Genomic DNA, 22073 nt, shown 5'->3' on the forward strand with positions numbered 1-22073 from the left:
ACAAAACAATTACAAACAAAGTTAAAACTTTTTTTTTATAAAACAAACTGAAATAAAATATTTGCAACATGTATGATGGAGATACTTTCTTCATTTCATGTGCAAAAATTAACTCAAAATGAATTACAGACTTAAAATTTAAGAACTAAAAAATATCAAACATCCGCAAGAAAGCAGAAGATCTTGATTCAGCAAAGGTATTTAAACAGGACATGAAGAAACAAGAGATATAAAAGGATAGATTCAGCTTTATCAAAATTAAAAAATTTTTACTCTTTAGAAAACTCCATTAACAACAAGGAAAAAAAGTAAGTCATGAACTGGAAGAAAATATTTGCAAAACAGCATTTAACAAAGAACTTCTATCTAAATATATAAAGAATATATTTATACTTCACATCAATAATAAACAGCCAATTTTAATATAGACAAAAGATTTGAAGAGACATTCCATAAAAGATATACATATGGAAAATAAATACATGAAAAGACACTCAATTTCAGTCATTAGGAACATGCAAATTAAAAGCACAGTGAATTACACTGTACAGCTACTAGAATGTCTGCAATTTATTTTTAAGATTTTATTTATGTATCTGACAGAGAGACTGAGATGGTGGGAGAGGGAGAAGCAGATTCCCCGCTGAGCAGGGAGCCAGATATGGGGCTCGATCCCAGGACCAAGATCATGACCTGAGACAAAAGCCGATGCTTAACCCCCTGAGCCACCCAGGTGCCTCTCATTAGTTTTTATGTAAATTTCATTGTATTCAGTAAGCATACTTATATGAGTAAGACTTGTTTTATGGACCAGAATATGGCCTTAGTAACGTTGCATGTACATTTATAAAATATGTGTATCCTGATGTCGTTGGATGGAACGTTATATAGATGTCTAATAGGTCAGGTTATTGATAAAGATAACGAAGTGAAATTCTTCTGTATAGTTAATGATTTTATGTGTATTTGTTCCATAAAATATTGAGAGATATCCTCAACTATATTCATGGACTTTTTTCTCTTTTTATTTGTATAAATCTATGCTTCATTTCTATTTTTAAACTCTGTTATTAAGCACAAAAGCATTGAAAATTGTGATATCTTCTTCAGTTAATAACAGAGATTATTATGAATTAATTCCTTTGTCATTATAAAATGATCTTTTTATTCCTGGTAATAATCTTTACTGCAAAATAGATTTGGATGATAAATTTGCCATTCTACTTTTCTTTTGCTAACATTAACATGATATATCTTTATCCGTCCTTTCATTTGATTTGTGTCCTTATAAAGTGAATTTCTTTTAGGCAGCATAGAGCTGGGCCACTTTATATTCAGTATGACTTTTCTGCACTTTGGATGTTTACATCATTTACATTCAATGTTTGTTGATATTATTTTGATTAAATCTCCCATCTTGCTGTTCGTTTCAGTTGGTCCTCTTTGTACTTTATCACAATTTTCCACAATTTCTGCCTTGTTTTGGATTAATTCAATTTTTTTTTATCTTTCCATTTTTACCTTCTTTATTATTTTGCAAATATACAAATTATTTATTTGCAAATTACTTATTTGCATATTTAGTTGTTCTTTTAGGATTGACATTATATGTCTTTCATTTCCTCAACTATTTTAATAATATACTGTATGTGAGGTGATGACGTCCTTTCTCATATTATTAATATACAGTTCGTTTCTAAGTATGTCATATATTTTACAATACATTATTATTTTATTTAGTCAATATTTTTTCAAAGAGAATTTTTTAAAAGGAAAAATTATAGGGATAAAAATATATTATATGTTCATAAAAAATAAAAGAAAAAAATTATAAGGGTGCCTGGATGGAGCCGTTGGTTAAGCTTCTGACTATTGGTTTCAACTCACGTCATGATTTCGGGTCATGAGATCAAGTCCCATGTCAGGTTCCGTGCTCTGTGTGAAGTCTGCTTAAGAGTTTCTTTCTCTTTCTTCCTCTGCTTCCCCTCCCCCACCCCCATGCTCTCTCTCTTTCTCTATAAAATAAATAAAGGGAAAAATTATATTCACCCATGTATTTACCACCTGTTAGTTTTTTCTTCTGTCTGAGTGACTTCCTTTAAGGCTCCTATACATTGTAGGGAAGGTCTGTTAACGGTGGTTTCTTTCAACATTTGTATGTCAGAAGTTGTCAATTCACCCTCATTTTTGATAGATATTTGTACTGGGTACAGTATTCCCACTTGAGAATAGTTTCAGGTTGTTTTTTCTTTATGTTCTGGCTAAAGCTATTTCTGGCAATAAATAAGTTCCTTGTCATTTTTCTTTTTGTTCCTCTGTACACAGTATGTCTCTTTTATATTCAGCTGCTCTTGAAATTTTATCCTTTCTATTGTTAAAGAAATTTGATGCACCTTGACCATTATTCTTTTTTCTAATTTTTTTATGCTTCCTTCTTTCTGTGACTCTGTTTATGCCTAATATTAGACTGAATTAGTTTGTCCCATTTTTTAAAAACTGCTGTTATTATTGTGCTTCATTTGGATAGTTTCTTTTATAGTGCATCAAGTTCACAAATCCCCACAATATTACTGTGCTCCTAATCTATTCCAGTTTTCATCTCAGACAATCCATTTTTGTATCTAGAAATTCAGTTTCACATATTTCTTAACATGGTCATGGTTTTGTCAACTTTCTTGAACATATGGGGTGTACTTATAACTCTCTGTTATGTCCTTATTTATTTTATTATCTGTGTCTTTTTTGTTTCCATCAATTTTTCTCCTTATTAGTGTAGATTTTCCTGCTTCTTTCATACCTTTTTTTTAAATTATTATTATTAGATGGGAGGTGAATTTAATCTGGTTGAGTAATTGGATTTTTAAAATATTGCTAACTTTTATTCTGTGGTGCAGTTAATTTTCTTAGGATCAGTCTCATCCTGTGAGACTGACTTTTTAACTTCATTAAGTTGGTCTGGAGCAAGGCCAAGTTTTGAACACTATTTGGGTATTATCATCCTGAGTCCTCTAACTGATGCCTTCTGAAGTATTGCATTTTCTACTCCAGCTAGTGATGAAAAATGATTTCTGGTCATGTGTGAACTCTACAGTTTCTCCACCTGTTCCTTTATGGCTGTCCTTTCCCTGACCCTAAGGAACTCTCACCCATGCACAGCTCCACACTTAGCTGAAGATTCGAGGGGAACACTGTAGATTTTTTTCAGCACCATATATAGTTTTTGCCATTCTGTGGAGCTTTCTTTGTTCTGGTATCTGTCCCTTCAAATTGTGGCTTCAGGTGTCAAATGAAGAATATCTTACCAGGTTGTTGCGAGGATTAAATGAGATTGACCATGTCGTCTACAGGTATAATGTCTCTACTTATCAATGACTTACCAAATGTTTGTCTCTGTCCTCTGTTCCTTCTGCTTATTCAAGAATAAATTAGGATAACTTGAGTATGCACTGTAGCTGATAAGGTGACTTACTATTTTTAGAAGTAAGGAATGGAGGATAATTCACTCCCTTAAAATATTCATTTTAAAAATGTAGCAGCAGGACATGCTTTCCTCTATGCTTTGTTGGCTTGGACTCAAAACTTTTACCCTTCTGTCCAGACTGCACAGAAATGAAACAGAATGAGAGTAGTGAATGGCTTACCATGCTTCGTACTTCACATGTAAGTGGTTTGCCTTCGCATATAAAGGTATCAAAGGTAGTCTGTGACTAGGTCCCTCTGTAGTAACCTGCCTCCAAAAGAGTCAAAGGATCCTCCCCATTGCTGTTCAGGACCCTGCTCACCTGACTTCAACAATATATCAGAGCTGGTCTATATGCTCAAGAGAGTAAAGCAAAGATAGAAATGACAGCCTGAAACTATGGAGACGATCATTAATAAAAGAAGTTTCTGGCTTGCTCACGTTTTCTCTCTCTCTTGCTTGAGGCAGTCATTCTGGGAGCCAGCTGCAGCTGTTTGAGAAGTCATACTGGGAGGTTCACGTCACAAGGAACGGAGGCCTCCTGCCAACAGCCACATGAGTGACTTGGAAGCGGATCCTCCTGCCCCAGTCATGCTTTTAGATGATTGCATCTGCAGCATGCATTTGAGTACAGCCTCATGCGTGATCTTAGGTCAGAACCACCCAGGTAAAACGCTCCTCGTTTCCTGATATTCAGAAACTGTGTTAGATGTCAAATATTTCACATTTCAGATCACCGAATTTTGGAGTAATTTTTTTATACAGACCAGATAACTCCTACTGACTTCAGTTCTTGGATGTGGGAGTGCTACCATAACACATATCTAAAAACTGGGGAGTGACTTTGGGACCAGGCAGTGGGTAGAAGCTGGAATGATAGTAGGAAGAGTATTAGTGAGGAAACTGTCTGCCAAACATAAGGGACTCTGAGAATGCATCCTGTGATGGCTTAAAGGGAGGTGAGGATAATAAAAGAAAACAGAAGGAAGATCCTAGTTATGTGGTAGCTGAAATTTGAGGAATATTTTCGTCTACAGTAATATGGAAAACAGAAAATGTTATTATTGAACTGCATGATCCAGCTAGGAAGTTTTCTGGGCAAAATGTTATAAATGCCTCCTCCCCACCACCCACCTCGGTGGCTATCATAAGTGAGAAAGAATGGTGGTAAATAAAAGGAAGGTAATGAAAAACTGAGATTTGGTTGTTTTGAGGATTTTAGGTCTCTGAAGATAGCATAGCTGCAGCTGGCTTTCCCAAAGTGACTGACTCAAGCAAGAGGAGAGAAAATGTGAGCAAGCCAGAAGCTTCTTTTATTTATAATTCCCCAGTGTGTCCTATTTTAGATATGCCTGTATCTGATTTTTCCTTTACCCTAATGTCTTCTTGTCTAACTGATAAACTTCTCATCTTTCAATACCTTATCCCAATATTTCCCCTTCTAGAACACCTTCTATAATGATTTCAAGAACATTTTCTCCTTCTTTTGTCTATTAATGCACCTTGAATATAATTCTTCCTAATGTCTATCATACTACATCTTTATAGTATGACTTCAGAAGAATTGCATGATAGAGATATGTGACATCTGAAAGAGGTTTTGAAGTGTTGACACATGCATGTATTCAATCACCCATTCATTGATTATAAGCATGAGGGTAGCTAGTATAGGATTAAGCGCATCAGTCAGAGTCAGAACATCTGGAATCCCGTTTTTCCTTCTTACTAATTGTGTGACCTTGCATATATGGTGATACCTTCCTGGTTCTCAATTTTGTGATATATAAAATGAAGATAATACTAATACTGCTTAAGTTGTCATAAGGATTATGTACGACAATCTATGGAGAAATATTGTACAAACTGGTGCAAATGTAGCAACAAATGCACTGAAGTCATTATTAGTGCTCCTTTTATAGTTATTATCATTACTACTGTTATAGCTACCTGGAGACCTGTAAAGATGAACTTAGTCCTTTACTCCTTTATACTGCTAGAATGCCAACATGATGCCTGAAGTTAGAGGAGCCTCCATGTGATCTTGGGAAAAGGCCAAGAGAAAAATATGATGATAGAGGTGCTCACCCTACTTTCACTGAGCCTTCGAACCATGCCAGCAGCATCTTACTGCAGGACTGCACTGTTTCTGAGAGTCACAATCTATGTGTCCATGTACTTTTGTTTTTTGTTTTTTTTTTAAATGTATCCATGTATCTTGTCACTATTTAACAAGTTCTTTTTACTTGTATCCAGGAATATTCCTGGATGATCACCCAACAAAGCCTTCCAGAATGGCTAAGATGTAGCAGACATTACATGGCATTATGTATAGATTCTTATAGTTGGCAGTAGGCCCCGTTTGTTTCAGAAGATAATACCTCAATGGCTGGTTAGATTCCAGGTTGGGAGTAGGGAAGAGACAGCAGCCTCTTAGACACAGACTGTAAGCCTGTACCTTCCATTCCCTTTCTCTCAACTCCCATGAGAGTCCATTTCGTTGGTAAACTGGAAGTAAGTAATAATGACTTTATAAAGCTGTTGTGAAGAATGAACACAACCATGTATAGAAATGTTCTTCCATAGTACCTGGCAATAGAAATCACTCAACATTAGTGGCTGTTTATGTGTTCTTGCATCACATTATCATTTCCTAGTGGATTTTCTTTAAAAATCCCCCTCCCAAGTTATTTAATATGTAATGAACTACTTTACTTGGAGTACAAGTCCCTCCTGGATAGGGCCCAAATCTTCTATTTACTCAGTTTATTTCTCTTACCCTCAATCCCACTTCCCAATCAGTAAGAGCCCAGCTCAGAGAATGTGCTTATTGAATTGAGTATTTCCAAACTACCCTCAAGGGTAAAACTTATCCCTATCCCTATTCCTTATCACTATCCCTTCACGTACTTAAAGCTGCATCACACTTCCATGACATCAATGCAAAAAAACCTGAGGGTTTTTGTTAAATAATTCTAGCATACTAATTTATTCTTAGAGGTTTAAATTTCTAGAAGGTAGGAACCGAAGATTTCCTTCACAAATACATATATTTACTAGATATAATAAGGAGAAGTTTGCAAACTGTGAGAGGGTTTCATCAGAATAGCTCATTTTGATTATTTTTAAAATGGTGATAATAAGGAAGCATCCTAAGTAATGGCTCTATTAGCGTATTTCTTAGAAATCTTGTTAACTCTATGTGACAGAGTTGAATCTAAATTAATGAATAATTTAGAGATAAGTTTCTGCTGTACTATAATTTGCAGGTTCTTGAAGTTACATCATAGAAGAGTTTTAAGGTCATAAGCACTGGGATCAAATACAACTATCCGATCTATTCTGTTTCTATTTCCTATGGGATTTTGAGAAAAGCTGCACAATACCTCTAAGCCTTGTTGTTCATTTGTAAGATATTGATGATTGTTACATTCACTAAATAGAATTGTGAGAATTAAATAAAACCATGTATGAGAATGTATTAAACAAGGCTGGCATATAATAATTGCTCAATAAACATTAGTTAATCATATTGTGAATGGCAGGTATAATATAGACATCAATTTGGCTCCCCTTGCTTCTTGTTCTTCTTCTTTTTTTTTTTTTTTTAAGATTTTTATCTATTTGACAGACAGACCACAAGTAGGCAGAGAGGCAAGCAGAGAGAGAGAGGAGGAGGAGGCGGCTCCCTGCTGAGCAGAGAGCCCGATGTGAGGCTCAATCCCAGGACCCCAGGACCATGACCCGAGCCAAAGACAGATGCTTTAACCACTGAGCCACTTAGGCATCCCACCTTGCTTCTTAATACCTGCATTAGATTAGCTTGAATCCCTCTGTTATATACTAAATTTCTTCAATATTTCTGAAATTCTGAGGGAGGTCTATTTTCATAGTCATGTTTTGCTCTGTATTTCATGTCTGTTAAATATTATCCTTTGGTATTAATTTCAGGATTATTGCTTCATTGCTGTTTAGTGGTAATTTAGCAGAATAAAGCACATCCCCTTAATATTCTCATATGACAAGTTTAGTCCTTACTAGACTTTACTGCCAAACACAGCCCTAAATTTCATTTTTTAAAATAACCATATCATAAAAAAAACACAAAAACTTCTTAATGTACTCTGCTAAACATCTGGACTGACCCCACCTGGTTTCTGTCTCTCTCTTCTTTATCTAATAATAGTTATGTCACTGCCACCTATCCCTGCCCTCCTAGCCCATCTTACCATGTAAGAAAATAGTAAGGACCATGATTATTTAGTGTTTAAAAGGACAAAATTTATTTCTGATTTTTCTCAGCATTTTGAGTAAGGGAGATGCAATTTTGTTAGGTTTTTATCACCTTATGTGTGGATAGGTTGAATTGTTATTAAGCACTTATCTAAGACAAAAAGGACAGATCTTATCTGGCAAGTTTTTGCTTGTTCTTGGTTATAATTTGAACAGCCTGAACTATTTTACAAGGGCAAGACATTTGTTTAAGGAAGATAGGATTTATTTTTTTATTTTTTATTATTAGTTTTTTAAGACTTTATTTATTTATTTGACAGAGAGAGATCACAAGTAGGCAGAGAGGCAGGCAGAGAGAGAGGGGGACGCAGGCTCCCCGCTGAGCAGAGAGCCCAATGTGGGGCTCGATCCCTGGACCCCGGGATCATGACCTGAGCCGAAAGAAGAGGCTTTAACCCACTGAGCCACCCAGGAGCCCCAGGAAGATAGGATTTAAAGTTAAAATTCATGTATCCCCATTCTGGTCTTAGTATCTTATTTATCCAAAGAGAAAACTAACATTTTACCTGTCCAATATGGTGCTCATACCAGATAAATTAGAAAACCAATATTAACATGTATTATAAATTATAAAACATCATACATGGGTTCTATTGAATTGAACTGGCACAGCACAGCAGAATAGAAAAAAAAATATGGACTCTAATGTCAATAAAACTGGTGAGTGACCTTAAACAGGTCCCTTTACCACCCCCTTTTAGTTCACTGCCTCCTAAAAATAAGGCAAATAATAATAACTTTCTACAACTCTGTTAAAAAAGCTAAGAAAAATAGTATTTTTGAATATTTTTTTTCATAACATCGTTGAAAAGAACAAGCTCAGTGAATCCCAGTCCGTTTCCCTTCACATATATTTGGCTCTAGGAGTCAAGACTATTATCTGTTAGTTCATGTCCTGAGAGATGTTGGTAAATCTGCTGCAGATGACAGATGTCAGTGTCCTGGCCATTGGAAGCACAGGGGATAGTACAACCTTTGGCCCTGTTTGGACCAAGGCTCATGGGGATGATTGTTTTAAGAACATTCTGCCTTCTGGTGATGCCTTTTTAGCTCCATCTGTTTGATATCACTGTCAGCTTACTACTCAAAGAGATTAGTAGGTGACAGGCTTTCTGCTTGGTACTGCTGACAAAGGAGGCATTATTTTTGTTTTCTATAGAGCATAAGGTAGAACTGAAACTCATCATACTGCTGACCCCTTAAGAAGAAGGGCTATAAAAATTGCCATCTCAATTAATTGTCTTCTGTAATTAAATGATGACTGCTTACACTAAATGTTATATATATATATAACATTTATATATATACATTATATATATATATATATATATATATATATATATATATATATATATATAACATATATATATGATATCTATAATGTACAGGGACTATGCTAGTTGATAGAGTTGCAGGTGAGAACCCCAAAGGAGGTCTTGCTCCTTTTTTTATGCCATTCTGAAATAAGGGAATGCTCTGAGACTTCAGTTTTAATCCTTTATGTGTTCCGAGTAAGCAAAGAACTCATGCAAATGTTTACTACAGAGAAAAAGGAAAAGAAAGTTTCCTGGCATGTGAAGAGGCCATTGTGTTCTTAATGGGATAGAACTTAACAGGAGTGGAGTACGTGAAAGTGACCAGAAAGGAAGCTAATAAATAGGGACCACAGTACATTTATGTCATGGGATCTACTTTATTTAGCAAGAAATCAAAGGTTTGTTAGCAGGTAAGAGACCTTATTAGAAAAGTGTTCTGGAATTGTCACTCTGAAACACTTTGCTTTCCCTTTCTACCAGGGCATGTATAATTCCAGATGAATCCCAACTCTTACAAATGACATCTTTCTCAGGCCAATGCTTTACCCAGTGAACTCACCTCTTGACTTGGACTATATTAATTAATGCTCTGTTTGAACATAGCCTCCATGGGGGAAGACCTATGCCCGCGGAAGCTCTGCAACCCTCTGCTACCCTCTCCTGGTGGGAGTCTATTACTGCAAGGAGTCCTCCAAATCTAGGTGAATCTACCATCCCTAGGTGCCTTTGGTAATGGCTGAATTAGGGAAACCGACCTGGGGCAGATGTTATAGCCAGACCCAGTTCCAGGTTCTAGGCAAAACCAAGTCCTGTCCCAGGATTTCACATCTGAAGGCTATGGTAAAAGACTTTAGAGGATGGGCTAGCCAAACCGTCCTGAACAGGCCAGTGACCCATGATGGTAATAGTTACCTCTGTGTTACCTCTTTTAGGAGGTATGCTTCCTTTTAGGAATGCTTCCTAAAAGAGGGTAAGCATGACATTAGTAATGAAAAGGTTATTTTTTCATTATGCCATATTAAGAAACACAAGAAGCAGGAAGAGCAGCAACTTCCTGTGAGACTTCTCTTGATCGTCCTATTTAAAATTATAGTCTTCACACTTCTCTTTCCATCCTTGGTTCATTTTTCTCCATAACAATGTTTGATCATCTAAAAGGTTATCCTTAACTGTTTAATTTTGTTAATTGTATGTATATGCATTAGAAAATTATCTTCACGAAAATTTTTTTCTTTTTTTGTAGTCGCTGCTATATCCCCAACACATAGATTAGGGCCAGACACCTACTATCGGCTCAATAAACAGGTGCAGAATAAAGAAATGTCAGTAGGAATCAGCACCTGGTCATTAGGTGTAGGCTGGGGCCAGAATCTGCCCAACATAAATACACTGAATTCCTCCATTCCTGCTGCTTGGAAGTGAGAACCAGCCACAGGACAGTAGAGTTACCCCAAAATGAACCCAATATTAGTCACACTTTGAGTAAGTGCAATTGGTGGGTTTGGCTAGAGTTCTTAAATATTACAGCTTATAAGAATCACCTGGGAAACTTGTTTAAATGCAGAGTCCTGAATCCTTATCCCTAGAGATTATAATTTAGTAGGTATGGACTGGAGTTCAAAAATTTGGATTTTTAACAAGCACTCTCAGGATATTCTGATACACCAAGTCCTCAGATGACACTTTGAGAACACAAATGAATCCTTCATGGCTCTCGATTAAAATCATTCTTAGAGACTGAGGAAGATCCTGCAGGTAAGGATTTTGCCTATGGAAAAGAAGGAGGGACAGTGACTGGAGACAAGTGAAGCCTGAGAGTATCAGAGCATCATTGCTCAATTTCAGCACTAGTTAAAATGTACTTTCTGCAATCTGATTCTCAAAGATTATGTTTTAATATACAAGAGACTCTGGTGGCAGAAGCTCAAAAGTCAGACGTTGAGAAATACTGGCATAAAAAGCAAGGAAGTGAAGGGAAATTAAAAAATATATATCACATGCATGTGCTAAGCACTGTGCCAAAAGAGCTTTACAATTACCATCATTATTTTACAAATGAGAAAAATGGGAATCACCCACTATCTAAGTCCCTGAGATGACACTGGCAAGAAAGAGGTGAGCTGTTACTTAAACAAAATAAATCCTGAATCTGTAGTCCATGATTCCTCTATTCATGGTTTTACCTACTATTCCTAGTGATCATCATGTAGTACATACATAATGTGACCAGCTCTATGTAGTTGTGTAAATCCTTCCACAACTTGCCATCATCCAAAACATTCCCTGGTGCCATTTTGCGATTATTCCCTTTCCCCCACCATGAGCGCTTGCGAAAAGGCGATCTGCTTCTATCCTTAGGGTTTTGTCTTTTCCAGAATTTATATAAGTGGAACCATGCTTTATGTTGCCTTTCAAGTCTTGATTTTTGTAGCTTTACAGTGAACATGGAAATCAGGGAGTGAGTCTCAGTCCTCCAACTTTTTTTTTTTTTTTTTTTTTTATTGTGGGTGTTTAGCCTGTTCCAATTCTTTCACTTTCCAAATTTTAGATTAAGCTTATAAATTCCTACCAAAAGTTTAAAAACTTGCTGAGAGACTGATGTAGGCTAGAATTTAATCTATAGACCAATCTGAGGAGAATTCATGTCTTTTAATTGATGAACACTGTTTATCTGTTCATCAACTTAAATCTTTATTAAATTCTCTTGGCAATTAATTTCTCTTGTTTTGCAATTTTTAGCATACAAATCTTTAGCATACAAATCAGATACATACTATTAGACTTATCACTAAATATTTCAGATTTTTGGTGTTATTGTATTATTTCTTTATTTAAATTATAAAATCTAAAAATTTTAAAAATTAAATTTTAATTTAATTTAAATTAAAATTAAATTTAAGTTTTTTAAAATTAAAAATTAAAAATTTTAAAAAATTTAAAATATGTTTTAAAGATTTTATTTATCTATTTGAGAGAGAGATCACAAGTAGGCAGAGAGGCAGGCAGAGAGAGAGGGGGAGGCTCCCCGCTGAGCAGAGAGCCTAATGCAGGGCTCCATCCCAGGACCCTGAGATCATGACCTGAGTTGAAGGCAGAGGCTTTAACCCTCCAGGTGCCCCTAAATTTCATATTGTTTATTGATTGTCCCACTAATTCTAAAAATGAGTACCATCTTAAATTTTATATCCTAGGTGGCTTTTTTGCTTTACCTCAATATTCCATGAATTATATATAAAATACAACTAAATTTTATATATTGAATTACATCCTCTAATTTTGTTAAACTCACTTATTAGTTCTAGAAGCTTTTTGGGCTATATTTTTGGTGATTTTCCCATGTAGACTACAATGTCATATATAAATACTAATTTCTTCCTTTTCAATTTATATGCATTGTTTGTTTTTATCTTGTCATACTGCTTTAGTTAAGATATACCTCCAGTAAAATATTCAATAGATTTAGTAACAGAAGACAATTTTTATTTGTTGTTGATTTTTTAAGTGAGAAAGAATTTGATCCTTTACTCTTAGGAAAAAGTTTTTCATAGGTGCTCTTTTTCAGGTTGAGAAAATTCCTTTTTAATTATAGTGTACTGAGAGCTTTTATTATAAATAAATGGTTAATTTTTGTCAAATATTTTAATACCTCTATTGAGGTCATTATGGATTTTTCCTCTTTTCATATTTTGTTCATATACTGAATTAAATTATTTTCCAATGTTGACATAGCGCTTCATTTATGAGATGAAGCCTACTTATCATGATATGTTATACTTTTGAATATATTGATGGACTCAATTTGCTTGCATACACCAGGAAAATATTAGCTGAATTTGACACTAATTGACTTTACAGTAAGTGACAACAATGGGCATGATATGATTACAGGGGGTCATTTTAACAAGAATATATAGTGATCTGAAATGTGTATGCATACAGAGATTCAAATTGCAAAAATCAAAAAACTGATAGGGCCAAAAGGAGAAATAGACAAATCCGCAATTATAACTGTAGTCTTCTGTGCTTTTCTCATAGTAGTGGGTAAAAGAAGTTGACAAAAATTTTTAAGACAGGTACTGAGTTATCAATCAGTTTGGCCCAATTGTTTTTATGGAATCCTATAACCAACAAAACATAAAATACATTTTTTTCAACTGTGTGCAGAACACATCAAGATAGATCAGATTCTGAATCTAAAAAATGTCTCAACAAATTTAAAAAGATTGAAATCATGAGTATGTATGTAGGCCACAATGGAATTAAGCTAAAAAAAAAAAAAGTACCTTTCCAAGTATTCAAAAATTAGAGAACACAGTTATAAATAACATGTGGTTGAATAATAGAGCTCAAGGGAAATTAGAAAACATTTTAAAACAAGTCAAAATGTATGTCTAATATATCAAAATTTGTTGGGTACAGCTTATAATGAAATTTATAGCACTAAAAACACCAGTAGAGAAAAGACTCAAATCCATGTTCTAAGACTCCAACTTAAGAAACTACTAAAAGAAGACCAAATTAAGCTCAAAACAACTGAATAGAAGGAAATAATAAGTGTAAGAGAAGAAATAAATGAAGTAAAAAATCAATGAAATAGAAATATGAAAAATAATAGAGAAAACTTAATGAAACCAGAAGTTTGGTCTTTGAATAGATGATTAAACTTGATAAATGACTAGACAATTGAAAAAAATACAAATTATCATTATTAAGAATAAAAAAGACACTATACTTATTAGAGACAATAATTTATATGAAAAGGCAAAGGATCTGAATAGTCCAAAATTGTTTTATATTTTTTATGGTAAAAAAACATAAAATTTATTCTCTTAGCCATTTTTAGCTACACAGTGTAGCAATATCAGTTATATGCATATGTTACTACAATGGCTTTCTAGAACTTTTTCATCTTGCAAAACTGAAGACCTATAATCATTTAATTGTTCCCTTTTTCTCCTCACCCCAGCTTCTGACAACTACGATTCTACTAAGAGTTTGACTATTTTAGGTATCTACTATAAATAGAATCATGTGATGTTTGTCTTTTCCTGACATGTCATTTCAATCAACACAGTGGTCTCAAGATTTATCCATGTTATGGCAGATGACAAGATTTCCTCCTTTTTTAAGGCTAAGTAATATTCCATTGTATGTGTATATCACATTTTTTTTATCCATCCATTCAAGGATGACTATGTGGGTTGCTTCTACTTCTTGGCTACTGTGAATAACATGGCAATAAGAATGTCATGCGTAAATATATCTTCAAGATTTTTTTCTGTATTTTTAGGTAAATATGAAGATATGTATGGGATTGCTGAATTATATGGAAGTTCCACTTTTAATTTTTTGAGAAACCGCCATCTGTTTTCCATAGCAGCTGCACCATTTTACATCCCCACCAATGATGTATAAGAGTTTTGATTTCTTCACACCTTCACCAACACATTATTATTAATTATGATGATGATGATGATGATTCATAGTGGCCATCCTATTTGGTTTAAGGGGATATCTCATTATGGTTTTAATTTCCCTTGCTCTGATGATTAGTGATTTTGAGCATCTTTTCATATATTTATTGGCCATTTGTATATCTTTGGAGAAATATCAACCATCCTACCATCTTCAAGTAACTTGAGGGGATGTTCTTGTCTAATGGATCTCTCAAAGAATTCTTAGACAAATTTTAAACCTCATTTCCTCTCTAGATTTCCTAATCTACCATGAGGTAGAAATTCCTTCCCTGTCTTGCTGGCTTCATAAATACCAGCTTTCATGCTGTTTGGGGACTGATTCACAGCATTTATACACCTACAGTTCTATGCCAAAAATAAGATGAAATTATTTGTTTCCTAGGCAACTATTTCATAGAACGTACACAGTTTTCCTTTGAAGGTGTGTTAAATGGTAAAATTTACTATTTACTATTTTAATTTATTCATTTTAAAGTTACAATCTATGAACCATGGAGTTTAGCATGCATAGATTGTTAATTAGGTAATTAAGTTCTAACTTGTGTATGAGGAGGACCAGGTGTCCTTTTCTGTGGGAATACTACATGGAAAATAAAAAGGGGGTGGTGGGGTGTAGGTACAAAAGGAAGGATGGAAGGAAGAAAGAAAGAAAGAAAGGGAGGAAAGAAGGGAAAGATTTGACGTGTGAATACCTAATCATGGGATTCCTATGTCAATGAAAGCAAAATGCCTAATAAGATGCTTAGACCTTATTATATGCCCAACCAATGGTAACATTATTATTTTTTGTTTTGTTAAACAACAAAGCAATCACTTCTGTGTCAGAAACTTGGGCAAGCACTCAAGAGTTCAGTGTACCAGGAAACATGGTCTGCTGGATGTCTGAGACAGCATATTTAGGTTTAGGGCATCATAGAAGGTCAGGCATGGATAGACGAATATTTCCTTTATTGGCCTAAATTGACATTAAAATGTACAAATGTACAATCTGGGTGAATTTCATCCAAATCCCTTAACTATCCAGCAAGCCCTCTTTAGAAGACTTTATTTGAATTATGTCATATGCATTAGCTCATTAAATTCTGACATGGTTAAAGAAAGATATCAGTGTTGACATTTCAAAGGTACAAAACTCATTTATAGATTTTAAGTTATCAGATGAAGCTTGCAGGAGCTACTTAAATCTAAGAACTAGAATTCAAACTCAAGTCAGATCCTTGACGTTAAGCACACACTAATCTAGAGGTCCTCTGCTTTGCTTTTTCTCCCAGGGAACTTGGTACAGCATTCCCATAAATACAAGAGTAACTAAATAATATTTGACAAAAATGTGCTAAACAAACCAAGATATGGCTTACCCAGTAGAGGATGAAATCCATAATACCTGATACTCCAAGTTCTGAGTAGAACACAAATCAAATTAAAAATTATTTGGTAGTACTTTCTAACTAGGGACCTTTAGATCTAGGTTAATAGCACAATCCTGTAAGTACGTTTAACAGTGATTCATGGTGTTATTATGTCAAACCTGAAACTATATCGATGCCTGAGAAACACAACTGTTACAGAAGAGGTTGAGAACTCTAGGAAAGAATCACGTCCTGTAAGATAATCACATTTATAAAGATAAACCTTAGGTGGGGTGCCTGGGTGGCTCAGTCAGTTGGCCATTGGACTATTAATTTCAGCTCAGGTCATGATCTCAGGGTTGTGGGATTGAGTTCTGTGTGGGGCTCACAGTGAGCGAGTGTAGAGCCTGCTTAGGATTCTCTCTCTCCCTCCCCCTCTGCCCCTCCTCCCTTGCTTGCATGCTCTCTTTCTAAAAAACAAACAAACAAACAAACAAACCTCCGGAAATGATGCACTGAAACAAGAAATGAAAAATAGCCATTAAATGAACTGGCACCCGGGGTGCCTGGGTGGCTCAGTAGGTTAAAGCCACTGCCTTTGCCTCGGATCATGATCCCAGGGTCCTGGGATTGAGCCCCACATCGGGCTCTTTGCTCAGCAGGGAGCCTGCTTCCTCCTCCCTTTCTCTGCCTGCCTCTCTGCCTACTTGTGATCTCTATCTGTTAAATAAATAAATAAAAATCTTTAAAATAAATTTTAAAAAATGAACTGGCACCTGACCTTCTGCTAGTTTTATAAATTAGACTGTTACTATTTCATTGAGTTTGTGGTAGATTTTCTAAGTTGGACACACTTGCATAGTTTAGAGGAAATAGCTTACAACAAATTTTAGGTAAGTTTTCTTATATAGTTTTGAAGCTATCAAAATATAAATGTTCTTGTCAGTTAGAAACATATTTTCTTTCTCTTCTTGAGAATTGAGTGCAATGCCCCTATATGCTGATGACATTGAATGAATTTTCATTTAAGAACTGGTTTGGACAGAGGCATTCAACTGATTTGACTATTTGGGCTTTCTCCCTTGGATAATGCAAGTAAATATCTGTTTCCTTCATCAATTTGGACCCAAACTAATAGTGCTGTGTTGACAAAGATGATGTTCTGAGACATTTCTGTTGATTAGGCTCTGAAAATGCATATGTTTTCCTGAAGATGGATTGTGCATTTATAAGCCCTTAAAAAAAATCATTTTGTTTTATTTTATTTTATTTTATTCCAGTATCATTAACATATAGTGCTATAGTAGTGTCAGGCGTACTATATAGTGATTCAATAATTCTGTGTGTTACCCAGGGCTCATCATGATAAGCACATTCCTTAATCCCCATCCCTTATTTCACCTGTCCTGTACCCACCTCCCCTTTGGGAACCATCAGTGTGTTCTCTGTAGTTAAGAGTCTGTCTCTTGACTTATCTCTCTCTTTTTCCCTTTGCTCAATTGTTTTGTTTATTAAATTCCACATGTGAGTGAAATCATATGGCATTTCTCTTTCTCTGACTGACTTATTTTGCTTAGCATTTTACTCTTTAGCCCCATCCATGCCAGGTGCCCTTTTAAGAGTGTTTTAAGTGTCGGTGAGGTATGGTGAAGCCAACCACGGATCAGGAGAAAGAAAACTGAGTTTTATAGTTTGTTATTCACAGTTCCCTGAGGAGAAGACCGCATGCTGAGCAGGCCTACTCAAGAGAAACACCAGACTGGCACAAAGCAGAAGGGAAGATAAGAACTGTGGGCAAGTGCCTTTATTGTGGTTTCCACGGGGAAACAAGTTTGGGATGAGCTACTTTGGATAATTTCAGCATGCTCTGGGGAATAGAAGCTGTCCTTGGTTATCTGGTATCTAGTCTTGGGACAGTTAGGGCAGATGTATAGTGGTCTGGAGCATGAGAATCTGATAGAGACCTAGTTGGGGGAATGGATTAAACCTGCCCCTTGGTAGTATACTTCTAGCAGCTGGGACCTCAAAATTCAGGCAAGATAGCATTTAGAAAACTATATTATGAACAGACATAGAAAAAGTTAAGGTATATGACTTTTTTTGTTATTTGTTGGTTTTGTTACTGACTCTCAGATTCCTCACTTTTCTGCTTTTCTTGTGGATTAGGTGATAAAGGTTTTTGCTTTTGTTTTTTGCCGCTGCCAATGTGTTAAACAACTTGTTTCATTTTCCTCCTGGGTGTAAATGAAGATCATGTTTTCCAATCTCCCTCATGATTAAATTGGGCCATTTGACTTAATTGTGGCCAACAGAATGTAGGTGGAATTGATACACATCATAATTAGGATCATAAAACCCTCACTGTCTCCTTTCCCACTCCAGAGACATTTGGAAACTATGTATCAAAAATAGCAGTGCCACAAGATAGAAATTACCTGGGTCCTAAATTAATATGTAGCAGAAAAGACACCATTTCTTGCATCTCAACCCCAATTTCTCCACTGTCCCTGCTGACTAACATGAGCAACCAGTAAGTCTTTTTGAGGTTTAGGGATTTATCTGTTACAGGAGCGAGGGTTAGTTACACTAACAAAAACTAATTGATCTGTGGATCCTTGGTCTTTTCCAGAGTGATGGGATTATTGGATGGGAACATTTAGAATTCAAATCTCATAAGAAAGAAATGATGCTGCTAGTAACATGATACTAATGCTGTTATATGCCTGCATCATACAATGAAAACAATATTTTCCTCTGTTTGTTCAAATAGAGTATTAATGCAGATTCTAAATAAAAGATTAATAAGTGGAATTGAGCAAAGCAATAGAAGCACAACAAACTATTATCAAATGGTGCTTATTCTAGAAATAAAAGAATGTTTTATTGTTGGTTAACACTACTTAATTTTACTAGGAGTGACAAATAATTTCCAAAAATATTACAAAAATTGTCAGAATTCAACATCTATTTTCGATAGAATAGCAATAGATAGGCAGGCATCATGTTTGCTGGAAAACATTTTCTTGTTAAAATCAGAAATAAAACAAAGCTACCAGTTTTTACCACTATTATGTAGCATCATTTGCGAGTTATTAGGCAGTACAGTTGAAGAAAGAAAGAAAAAAAGAGGTATACAAATTAGAAAAATAAAATTATCATTCTCTGGCGATCATATAATTGTTTATGTAAAAGCAAATCAATCTTGCAAAACTGTTTAAAGTCAAATAAAATATTTACAAAAGATAAGAATTATTAAGCTAAAAATTAATTTATAAAAACCCATTAGCTTCAAACAAAGGACACCAAAAAATATAGTGAAAGTAAGACTCCCATTTCAAATAAAAATTAAAGGAAATTAAACTTATAAACAGAGAAGGTTTTGATAAGATAAAAAAATTAGAGGACAAGTGAATGACACAAAAAAAGGTTTTTAAGGAAAACAAAAGATAAAGACAGCAATTCTGCCCAAGTTGCTTAAAATTTAACACAATGCCAATAAAAATGCCTAGAGATTTATTGGGTGCCAGGATGGAGGTTAGAGAAAGAGATTGTTTTTTTTTTTTTTTTTTTGTAAAATAAACAATCAGGAATAACCAGTAAAATTTCAAGAAAAGATATATACTGAAAAGGAATTAACTATATCTGGCATTATATCAGAAAACTATGATAGCTAATATTGTATGAAGGAGGTTCATGGACAGACGGCTCAGTGGACTAGAATATAAATCAAGGGCAAGGTTTCTCAGTTTGGCATTAGTGACCTCTTAGGATACACAATTGTTGTCAAGTGCAATGTAGGATATTTCGCCACAAATGTGTCCTCTGAGCAACACCTGCCAGTACCACTTCCAAGTTACGACAATCAGAACATCCCCAGACATTTCCAGATGTTCCCCAATGGACAAAGTTGCCATTGGTTGATATAAATGATATAAATGATATAAAAATGAATCCAACTATAATTGATTGTTTAGTATATGAAAATGGTGGACTTTCAAATCAGGGGAGGAAAGATAGATATTTAATGTCATGATTGGTACAACTGGGTGGCTTTCTGGAATAAACAAAGTTAGATGTATACCTCATGATTTAGCACAAAATAAACATTTAGAACAAAAGGAAGTCTGATAATCTGAAGCTTAGAAACAGAAACAGAATAGAAGCAATAAAAGTACTAGAAAAAAAAATCTTTCTAGGAGAACCCTCCTACATCGTTGGTGAGAATGCAAGCTGGTGCAGCCACTCTGGAAAACAGTACGGAGTTCCTTATAAAGTTTAAAATAGAGCTACCCTATAACCCAGCAATTGCACTACTGGGTATTTACCCTAAAGATACAAATGTAGTGATCCGAAGGGGCACGTGCACCCGAATGTTTATAACAGCAATGTTCACAATAGCCAAACTACTATGTAAAGAGCCTAGATGTCCATCAACAGATGAATGAATAAAGAAGAGGTGATATATATGGAATACCATGTAGTCATGAAAAAGATATCTTGCCTAAGATATCAAAAAGATATCTAGTTCCATATAAATGGAACTAGAGGACATTTATGCTAAGTGAAATAAGTCAATCAAAGAAAGGCAATTATCATATGATATCACTGATATGAGGAATCTGAAAAACAAGACAGAGGATCATAGGGGAAGGGAGGGAAAAATGAAACAAGATGAAACCAGAGAGGGAGACAAACCATAAGAGACTCTTGTTCTCAGGAAACAAACTGAGGGTTGCTGGAGGGGAAGGGGTGGGAGGAATGGAGTGTCTGGGTGATGGACTTTGGGGAGGGTATGTGCTATGCTGAGTCCTGTGAATTGTGTAAGACTGATGAATCACAGACCTGTATCCCTGAAACAAATAACACATTATATGTAAATAAAAAATAATCTTTCTATTATAGGGTTAAACCCAGAAGTAATATTAGGAAATTTGACCAATTGGATTCCTTCAATCTTTAAAAAATCTCATTTAATCAACACAAAAAGCAAAATTCATAGATAAATGAAAAACTGAAAAAAAATTGCAACTCATATCACAAAGATCTACTTTTTTTATTATGAAAAGAGTTTTTAAAAATCGGTAAGGAAAGCATAATAAGCTCCAGAAAAAAAGAAGCAAATGATAAGGATGGCTGATAGAATTACAACTGACTCATAAGTATATAAAGTGATACTTGGACTTATTCATAATAAGAGACATGCAGATTAGAACCATACTGAGATGTCATTTTTCTCCTACTGTATTTGTCAAGATCATACCTATGATGAACATACTGTTTTAGTGAATGTGTAGGGAAGCAAGTTTATCTTGAAAGATAAAGATGCACTCATTAGGAAAAGAAGGGGATGAAGTTAAGAGCATTTCAAAAGGATATACATCGTGCTGAAGTTTTCACTAGGACAACCTGTATGGAGGGAATTTTAGGACTGTCAAAATGATAACTGAAAATATTCTTTGGGTATATGCATGATACATATTCACAGTTGTGTGAAATGTTATGTTTAGTAAGAGTACTTTTTATCATCTGATTGGCAATACCCAAATTCTGGAAACAACTTAATTGTTTATTTGTAGTTACTGGTTCAAAAATTGTCATACCTCTCTATAAAGAAATTCTATACAGCAATGAAAAATGTCAAAGAGGATAACTTGTACTTATAAATAAAAAATAGTGCAAAACACTGCATTTACTATGCTCTATTAATACTCTATTAATACTCTGTATAAAAATAAAAATAACACAAACATTTCAGACTATATTTGGAAAGACATGATTAATAAGAAAGATACCTAGTTTCACTCAACACTTTCAATCAGCCTATCTTATAAATGGTATATCGTATGCATTTAAAAATATTGCAAAGGAATACATACAATTTTAAAATGCATAAAGGCATAGTAGCTGAAAGCATCCAGAGTCAGCAAACTGAGTATATCCACTGTGGTCTCTCCACCTGTTTCAGAATCAGACCTAACCAATGGAGGTTACTAGCCTTACTTCACCAGTAGGAAGAGACTTACTAGATAAAATTAATTTTGCCATTTTAGGCCCGGTCTTATGCTACTCAAATGGAAAACCAATCATGAACATTTCAGGGGCATAGCAAATATATACTCTTCTTTCAAATTGACTTTATACTTTATACTTGTTATTGGAAAATAAATATTGAGGCAGCTAT

The 22073-nt window shown here is 34.8% G+C and overlaps 1 protein-coding gene across 1 annotated transcript in view; it reads left to right on the top strand.

Moving 5' to 3' along the window:
• GRM5 (glutamate metabotropic receptor 5) overlaps positions 1-22073 on the top strand; it is a 558863-nt gene that overhangs the window by 841 nt on the left and 535949 nt on the right. Inside the window, exon 2 of the mRNA XM_082749014.1 lies at positions 3929-4127. The gene's annotated coding sequence lies outside the window, so the exon portion shown is untranslated. The remainder of the gene's footprint in view (positions 1-3928; positions 4128-22073) is intronic.

The sequence above is a fragment of the Mustela nivalis genome (genome assembly GCF_964662115.1).
Source record: "Mustela nivalis genome assembly, chromosome: 9".
NCBI classification, from domain to species: Eukaryota; Metazoa; Chordata; class Mammalia; order Carnivora; family Mustelidae; genus Mustela; species Mustela nivalis.